We start from the raw sequence: 9,895 nt of genomic DNA on the forward strand, positions 1-9,895 counted from the left end.
TGTTTTATTCAATTATTCTATGTAATTTTTCATGTTGCTTATCATACAATAGAAATCGGTAATAAGGTTGCAAGTGTTAGACTGTAGTGCCCAAGTGTTCGGGGCTGGTAATGTCGTGGGGCACCCCCGGCCCAATCCCTTTCAAGTGGGGAGCGAGTCCCCGAGTGCCATCCTCTCTAAACTCTCAGGTAGAATTTGTGAATCAGCGGCATTGACACACATGAAGAGGCCGGATGGGGACTGGATGCACGCGCTTCCGAGGCTGTGAGCAGTTGTGTGGACGCTCTAATGCAGTGGCTTTGCCCACCCAGTGCGGTGCAGGCCGCCCGGAGCGCATGTTCCACCCAGGTGTGTTTACCAGCCTCTCCACAGTGGGCTCGTGCTTTGCAGGCACCTCTCTACCCCTGCATTCAGGTAAGCTTTAATTTGTATGTTAAAAATCAAATAATAAACCAGTGTTTGTGAAGTTGAGTCTGACTCATGGTGACGCCACCGGCTCCAATACAAAGCTACAGCTTCCTAACCATTGCCCTTGAGTGGATTGCGACTCTTGGAGACCCCATGTGTTTCCTGTGTGTCAGAGTGGAACTAAGGGCTCCCTGGGGTTTGCAAGGCGTGACCATCAGCAGCAAGTGGCCAGATTCTGAGTGAGGTTTTGAACATTTAAGTTAGTAGTGACCTTAACTGTTCATATCCCCCCAAAACTTACCAACCCACTGTTGTAGGGTCCATTCCGGCTCATGGTGACTTTGTGGGACACAGTGGAATTGCCCTATAGGGTTCTCAAGGCTGTCCATCTTTATGAAAGGAGACTGCCACATCTTTCTCCCACGGAGTGGCTGGTAGGTTTGAACCAGTGACCTTTCGGTTAGCAGCTGAGTGCTTTAACTATTGCACCATCAAGGCCCCTTCCATACCACCCAGGGATTCCTGATTTGTATATAAACGCCCATATTCCTGTAAGGAAGGTCCCCGGGTGATACAAGCAGGAGCCGGTAAAACCCAGGTTACCTACTGATGGTTAATTTTTCCTGGGATTTTCACTTTTAGATGAAGAAAAACCTTTAAAATGCTGTAGATCTTAGTTGATTTTATACGTAAATGAAGTACTTCACATGTGAAGCTGAATTGTGGCAGAATAATTAAAAACTCTTCCTTGATACACAGGAAATTCCCAAGAGACTAGGTTTAAAATTAGGCACACAAAGCCATAGGAAGTTTTTCTTCTTAAAAATGTGGCCCCAAAGTCCTAATTTTTCTTATTTTCAACCTATGAGTTAAGGACTACCTACTTTCCAAATTGTTTTCAAAGAAACTTACTGTCCTGTACCATATAGAACACACTGTCAGGATCATCCCAACATGAACCCAATAATATCTATAAATATATGAACCTGAAAGCTCAGACTTAGAGTTTGTAATGAATCAAATGCACCTATTTCCAACAGTTTGCAAGGAAGAAACTTTAAATGATTTTTTCCTTGCTTTTATTCAGGCATGAATCTGGATGGAACCCTTTGAAACCACCCTTATCCTAACTTTTGTCTTGAACTTTCTTTCATCTGTCCAAACAATACTCACAATCAAAATTTAAAAATAGACGTCACTATGGCTCAATACATGTATTGAAGACAGAGCAATGGGGGCTGCTCCTTGGGTTTTGACTTAGTAAACTTTGAGCCCCGATTTCGTCTAGAGGTGGGGAGATGAAAAGTGATTTGAGACAGACACGCAGGGCATTAGTCCCATCAACACATCGAGAAGCAGGCTTAATTTTCGGCTCTCGGGGTTGACAGGGAATCCCTGATGTGGGGCCTGTGCTGAACCTGCCACACACGTGGGCTTCCGCCATTGTGGTCACTGTCATGTCTGAGGCTTCTGTGCCTAGGCAGGTAGAGCTCTGCACTCCCACTAATATCCTCACAGAATTCGGAACCCGCCTCACAAACAGCAACGGATGGGATAGAAGGTACACAAATGAAGACTGCTGTCTTTCCAACTCTACCGCAGTGTCCCTGGGGATGTGCCGGGGGCATGGACCACACCAGGTGACGCTGTCAGAGAGGGTGACACCAAAGCGATTGTCGATACAGCTTTTGTGCAGTGTGTTTCAGCAGAAATTTATGATTTTTTATAAAAATATTCCTGCACTTATTTATAATAACAAATATACTTTTATTTACTCCGGCTTACATGTATCAATACACCTACAAGGCAGAAACTCTACGCTAATTTACTTTTTGACCCTTCTAATGTATCCCTGTCAGAACCACAGTCATTGGCCAATTACAATGAGTCTTCAAATCCCATGGTTTCAGCTGCATGCGTCGACTAGAATGTGCTCGATGGCAACAGATTTGGTCTCTTTTTTTGGTGTCATCTATGTGTGTAAACAGAGTACAGAGCTCGACCAGATTGCTTGGTTTTTCCTGGTCTTGTATGCTTTTCACCCTTGATAGTGCAGTCTTGCCATTTTCCTGTCACTAATTTCCATGGAAAATATTTGAGTTTTCCTTCTCTGACAGGTTTCTCCCTTAGCACAGGTTCTGGCTTTGGCAGGTTTTACTGCATATGGAATGTGTTAATCAGGTCTTTATGCTATAAAAATGACAATACTTCTGAAACTGACCTGTTGTTCGTTGTTATTAGGTGCTGTCGAGTTGCTTCTGTCTCACAACAACTGTGTCCTACAGAACGAAACACTGCCTGGTCTGTGCCGCCCTCACATCATTGTCTGAGTCTGTTGTTGCAGTCACTGGGTCAGACCATCTCATTGAAGATCTCATTGTTGTTGACCCTCTACTTTACTAAGCATGTTGTCCGTCCCCAGGGACTGGTCCTTCCTGATAACATGCCCAAAGTACATGAAGCAAAGTTTCACCATCATTACTTCTAAGGATCATTCTGGCTGTACCTCTTCCAAGACAGATTAATTTGTTCTTCTGGAAGTCCATGGTATCTTCAATATTCTTCACCAACACCATACCTCAAAGTCAGCCATTCTTCTTCCGTCTTCCTTACTCATTGTTCAGCATTCGCATGCCTATGAAGTGACTGAAAATACCAAGGCTTGGGTCAGGCACAGCTTCATCCTCATGGTGACTTCTTTGCTTTTGAACACTCTGCAGTGGCCTTTTGAACACTCTACAGTGGTCTTTTGAACACTCTACAGTGGTCTTTTACAGAAGATTTGCTCAACACAGTATGTTGTTTGATTTTATGATGGCTTCTTCCATGGGTGTTGATGGTTGATCCAAGTAAAATGAAGTCATTGACAACTTCAGTACTGAAGTACCTCTTACAAAACAATTTGAAACAGTTATTTTAAGCTATTTTTATAGTCATATGCTAGTGCTGTATTTAAAGGACTGTAGGAGCTCTGGTAGCATAGTGCCTAAGGCACTTGACTGCTAACCAGAAGGCTGGTGGTTCAAATCCACCAGCTATTTCTCAGAAGGAAGATTGGGCAATCCTACTTCTGTAGTGATACTGCCTCGGAAACCCGAGGAGGGGTCGTTATGAGTTGGGGCCAACTTGACGGCACATAACAACAACAATCAGTGCTTGTGGACGGAATATCTAGATAAATATGTTACAGCATGACTGTTTTATGTGGTATTTCTCTTTTACCTCTTCATACCCTAAAAGGTTTCAAGGTCTACTAGTGATCTTACCCTCTCTCTATATAACAATGATTATTGGTAAGTTTATTGAGAAAAATAATGTGATGTTGAACTGTTTGAACTGTAGACTCAGATCCCAAATCTTCCACTAATAGATATGACATTGAACCAGTTATTTATCTTTTCTGTGTCTAGGTTTGCTCAGTTGTGAAAGACAAGGACTGATGGTGGTGGTTATGTTTTTGTGTACACTTGGCTGGCCCTGGTTGAGTGGCTGGGCATCTGGTGGTAGTTATTCCCCATGATGAGACTGCCAATCAACTCCATAGTGGGATCTACCACAAGCAGCTGAGTAGATGCTTTGGGTATTTCATCTGCTTCCCATATATCAGAAGCAGCTTTGAGAATGGTCTCTAGCTTATGGCATGCTTGGACCCTGCATGTAGCAGTGTCATTGTTCAGCAGCCTGCCATACTCTGCCGACCTAGGCAGTTACAATGGACTTGAATTACTGGCCTGCCATGTAGTTTGGTAACATCAGGACTCTGCCTTTTTACTTGTCAACCTTGGGCTTGGCAGCCTCAACAGCCAGCAGCTGTCCTTGTGAAGAAAAGCCTCTAGCTTCTGTGGGCTGGGAGCTGGAAGCAGAGCTGAAGCCCAAGGCTATGGGGCTTTCATCCGGCCCCTAGAGCCTGGCACTTTGAACTTGGACTTAAAGCCTCCAAACTGTAAGAGAATAAACTCCTGTTTGTTAAGGCCGTCCCATTTTGGTATATTCCTGTCAGAGCGGCAGTAGGGAACCAGAACACTGCTCCCGAGAGAAGACTATATCATGGTTGGTAAAGTAGAGTCTCAGCAAGAAAAGGGAAGACCCTCAACAAAAACGATTGAGATGGAGGCTGCAACGATGGGCTCAAGCACAGCAACAACTGTGTGGACGGCTCGGGACAGCAAAAGGGAGGAATGGTAGTATTTACCTCTTAAGGTAGTTGGAGAGTTTAGTGAGTTAATAGGTGAAAAATTTCTAAGGTGGGATGACGCACCATAAATATTTTGTAATTGTTAATTATTGCCAGTATCTCCTTTAACTTGATAAAGACTCTATCAGTTAGAACTTTCACTTTCCGTTTTTAGAGATATACCTCTGTAATGTAGCAATTTTAAGTAATTTGCCCAAAGTCATATATTTTATAAATCGAGTAGCCTAGATTAAAGCCTAGACTGTAGGCTCACAGTTCATAGGTTTGAAAACCTGGCTGTAGTTTCTTGATCTACCTGCATCTTCCTGATCCCTCCGCTCACTGTTCCTGTGTTTCTCCTAACTTTTCTACCACGGATAAAGTCATGGCACACTTCAGAACTTAACTGTGTCCTGCTTTATATAAACTGTTTTCCTTGTGTCTTAATCTTATTTCTCCAAATAGTTTAGAATCTCTTCAAATAAATGGGCTGTGCCTTAAATAACACCGTTTCTGTAGGGTTTTTAATATTGTCCCAAGGGAGCAGTATTTGCTCAAAAAACCCTATATGATTGTAACAATGCTGGGCAAGATATGTCTGAAAATATGCAAAAATGCAACGATACATTTCTGTAGAAGTTTTTGGAAACGTTGGTAAATATATTCAGTGCTATTAAATTTTTCCCTCAGTAGTCATACACCATTTCTGGAAGTTCTTTAGACACAGATTAAAGGCTGACTAGGATCCCTGCACAGCTGTAACCCAAAATGAAAGAGTTCACGGGGCCGAAAGAGACAGTGTGGGGCACATTCCACCTGGCCCAAAGGCATGTATGATAACTCAACTGCCGAGCACAAATGGCTCTGCAAATCTGTGTGCTCTTTAGTTGCCAAGTCTAAGGCTGCTTCACAGAATTAAAGCTGCTTGAGAGATTCTGATTTATAAAACCTAAGCCTGCAAAGAACTCATCCTCTAAACACTGGTTTAACAAATGTGGACTCCGTTTATTCAGAAGAATCTGGAATGAAACAAGCTTCCTAGAATTTATAAGCAGTGACCTCACATATCAAAGGGACAGAGACTTATCATTTCTCTGGTGGTTGAATATTTCTTGTATCATCTCTTCCATGATCTCCCTGCACACACACAGAAATTGTCATCAAGCCTGACTCGGAGCAACCCTATAGGACACAGTAGAACTGCCCACTGGGCATTCTAAAGGTATAATCTTCAAGGAAGCAGACTGCCTTATCTTTCTCCCATTGAGCAGCTGATGGGTGATAGAGCAAACCAATGACCTTTTGATTAGCACCAGAGTGCTTCACCACTGCTCCACTAGGGATAGAGACGCTAAATCAAAGACGGGGGGACTCAGTGAAAGGCTTAGCTGCAGTAACCTGTGACTTGGCCCACGTGTTGAATGGTGGTGAAGTCACTGATCAGCAGCAGTTACGAAGGGCTGTGATGGACAGCCGAGCACGCTCACAGTGAGAGGAAGGGAAAGTGTGCAGACATGGACTCCAGGCTCTTCAGCAACATGTGCTGAATGTTTAGGATTGTGATTAGACCATGCAGAAATGTAATTATGGTCAAATACAGCCAATAATGACATGCTTGCACTGCATTTATTTATATACACATAGCATACACAAACGCTATGTATATAACATTGTTTATAAAATATCATATATGAAATATGATTGATATGCACGTATTATATATTAAACGATCTGCTTCTCTATGCTCCCTTTTGAAGATAAAGAAGCAGCTCACGTATTAAACAAGCACTGCGATCCACATGCTTCAGCTTGGAAATGAAGGTGATTAGAGCAAGGAATGGTCTGGCTGATAGGGAGTGTTCACTGCGAGACACACAGCTCATACCTGATAAAGAACTTTTTCTCCAACAAGGGTTTCAATGCTATAAAAACGACAATACTTCTACAACTGAACTACTACTTGCAAAAGAAACTATAAGAAAGATCATAAAAAAAATCTATCTGAATTTAAAATGAGAACATAAATACCAGGGAAAGTAAGATTAGAAGATTAAGGTATAAGAACAATCTAGGCTAAGCGGGGACCTTAATGCTTGATTAAAGTACCAGGAAATATTAAAAATACAAAAAAAACACGCTTCCTCTTGCAGAGGTAAGCAAAGACTGTCTGCTGGTGTGGCCACAGGTGCCCAGGGAGCCCTTAGCTGACTTAGTCTGCGGTTCTGGGACGATGGGTCAATACTTCCACAGACAGATGAAGGTGGCTGTAGGTAACAGCAGCAGGGAGGATTTCAAAATGCCTGTGAATTGGACAGATTTCTCTCTTCCACTTGCATGTATTTCACTCAGTGAAGAAATTTAAACATCTGAGTATCTTCCACCACAATAAAGTAAGAGAATAAGGACATGGGAATGAAAATGTTCAGCGGCTTCCTCACAGCCCTCTTTTTGTGAAATGTCTGAGGAGTGAGCATGTGTTTCGAAATTCTCGCTGTGGGACTGTTCACTCACAGGGCTTTACTCAAAATTAGACTCGAATCCATCTGGTACTGCAGAAGTGAAAGCTTCCTTTCGGTCTTGAGGGAAAACACGTTGATCACACGCTTCTCTCTCGCCGGAGAGCCCCACCGCTTCCATTTTTATTAAGTAGGAACACAAAGAACAGGATGAACAGACACGACTTATGGTCGTGAACCACAGGCCTTGGCAACTCCAGGTCCTCGTGGATTCTGAAACACTTCTGCTCTCTCTGTGCGCTTGGAAAAATGTAAGCAGAAAGCCCTCTAACTTTCCAATTGGTACCAAATACACATGAAGGCACATCCCAAGGGCAGTTATTGCCTTCAGGCACATATGGTTCATCATCTGTCTTAACTCATCTTCCAACCTCCAGGGTAAACGTAACAATGTGCTCCTTGGTCACAGGACTGAGTGGTTAAGCTTTTCCTCTGCCTTAGGGTTTCACGGAATAAGAGAGAGAAAACAGACAACGGAGCAGATAAGAAGTGCGGAGGGGAACATGATCTTCCTTACCTTAATATTATTAGGAAGCCCTGGTGGCACAGTGGTTAAAGAGCTCAGCCGGGAATTGAAAGGTCTGTGGTGAGTCTGCTTTGCAAATGAGTCTTGCCTTGGTTGGTGGTCTCCTGGAAACATAGCTGCTCTGGTCTAGACTTTAACTAATAATGGGTGGGAAGGGGTTGCACTTGATGAGTACATTCAAAGAACGGCGAGGGAACTTGTCTCCCGGAAGAGTTAGGGAGACACACATAGGGGTGTTGAGCTCTAAGCTTGTGTTGTTTTGTTGTTACAGGACAGTTCATAACATTTTTTCCCTCAGTTTCCCCAGAGTGAAAATAATATCCCTCAGTTTTGTGATACGACTAATGGCAGATTTCATTTCTCATTCTCAATGACAAGCGTTTTTGTGGCAGAGTTTGGTTTCCTATTTTCATATAAAGCATGAAAAATGGAGAATATCATCCACATGCTTATAGCACATGGACTTAAGGTAGCTCATATTTGGGGATAGAGTAGGGAATCAGTCAAAGGACCCCCAAGCACAGGCTGTGTACAAGGATGATGGACAGGACAGGATGACGGCAGGCGTCAGATTCTCTGTAGCAGGTCGGGAGACTTGTCTACAGGACGCCATGGCCTCTCTGGAAGCTGGACGCTTCCAGTAATTCCAATGGCCGGGCACCGAGCAGCTGCGTTCACTGCTTCATTTGGCACGGCCTATCCATCTTTTACAGCACTCTTTCCTCTTTGATTTCTGGCACGCTGGGCTCCCAGCCCTCTTTGTACTTCCTTCCTAACCCTTGTTCTTGCCTGTCTTAGCTTCATCTTCGTCTCTCGCCATTCTGGAGACCTTGAGGTCCACAGCAGTTCTGGTTTCTCCCTAGATCCTCAGCTTTCTCCCTCCCTGGTGTCTTCCTTGCTGCCTCTTCTGCCCCAGGGGACTCTATCACTTCGAGTGTCTGAAATGGACCTCACACTCTGCTTCCTTCCTTTGCCACCCAGCTCAAGCCTTCTGACTGTCTGTGGATTTTCTTCAGAGTCAGGGGTGGCTCCTTCTTCCAGCCAATCATTTCCTTGGGAATCTTTGGCCTCGTGGGGGCTCGCCCTCCCCCGTGTCCTCGCCTGGACCCGGTCAGCACAGGGCCCTGCTGCTTCTGCCCCTGTGGCATCCTCAGCTTCCTCCCCTCCTCTCCAGCGCCCCGCTGTTGACCGAGAGCGTTCCTCGTCCACTAGACTTTCTTTCTGATATCTCTGCCTCTGACGCTACATACCCACAAGAAATCATTAAGTAATGTGTGTTAAATGCGCGTTTACTCAGATAACCACTCCTAAAATCCTTTATTAGAGCCTATTGCTTATGAGTTAAACCCCAATGTCTTTATTGTGCTCCCTGTGGGCTCTTTATTGAATTGTGGTAGTTATCCATTTGTAATAATTATCTATGGCCATGTAACAAATCATAGCACAGTGTATCAGATCAAAACGACAGCCATACATCACCTCACAGTTTCTGTTGTAAGAATCCAGGCATGGCTTTCGGCTCAGGCTCTCCAGGCTGTAGTCCAGTTGCCCACTGGGCTGCAGCCATCGTAAGGTTTGACTTACTCAAGTGGGTCAGGCCTCGGGTCTTCCCACTTGTTTCTTTCCACAGGGCTATTCAGCAAATGGCAGCTTGGGTCCCCTAAAGTGAGGGTTCTAAAGGAGACCGAGAAATGAAAAAAGCAAGGCAGAAGTCACACTGCTTTAGTACCCTAGTCTCAGAAGTGACCCCCCATCACTTTTGCCATATTCCATTTGTTAGAAGAGAGACCCTAGGTCTACAGTAAAGGGGAGGGCGTGGTACACAAAGGCACTGATAGCAGGATGGAGCTTTCAAGGTGGCCAGCTTAGATTATGGCTGAATCCCTAGCATGGTCTCTCGTCACCCCCTCCATTGCTTAGCTTCAGACTGTAGGAATTTAGGCACAGTCTGTTGTTTATCTGGAGTCTCCTCTTCCACCCACTGTTTCTTGTATCTGCATTATCGTTTTGTTCCCCTGCCAGATTAAAACCATTTATGCTTTGTGATATACTAAATTACTTAACATGGCCCTTCTAGCCATGGTCCTGTGATCCATTTTATGATGTGTATTGTAGATCCTAGCTTCTATGCCTGTGGTCATGGTCCCATTTTGGAGTGAGTTGTCCAATATGTTAATGAGTCAGAATTAGGGTGGGCTATATTTTGAGTCACTGTCTTACTAGAGGTTTCTCAAGTCACCACTCTTAGTTTCTTTGTGGGAATGGTCTGCA

Source organism: Orycteropus afer, unplaced genomic scaffold (assembly GCF_000298275.1).
Source record: "Orycteropus afer afer isolate SDZICR_OR568_19922 unplaced genomic scaffold, OryAfe1.0 scaffold00458, whole genome shotgun sequence".
Classification (NCBI taxonomy): Eukaryota; Metazoa; Chordata; class Mammalia; order Tubulidentata; family Orycteropodidae; genus Orycteropus; species Orycteropus afer.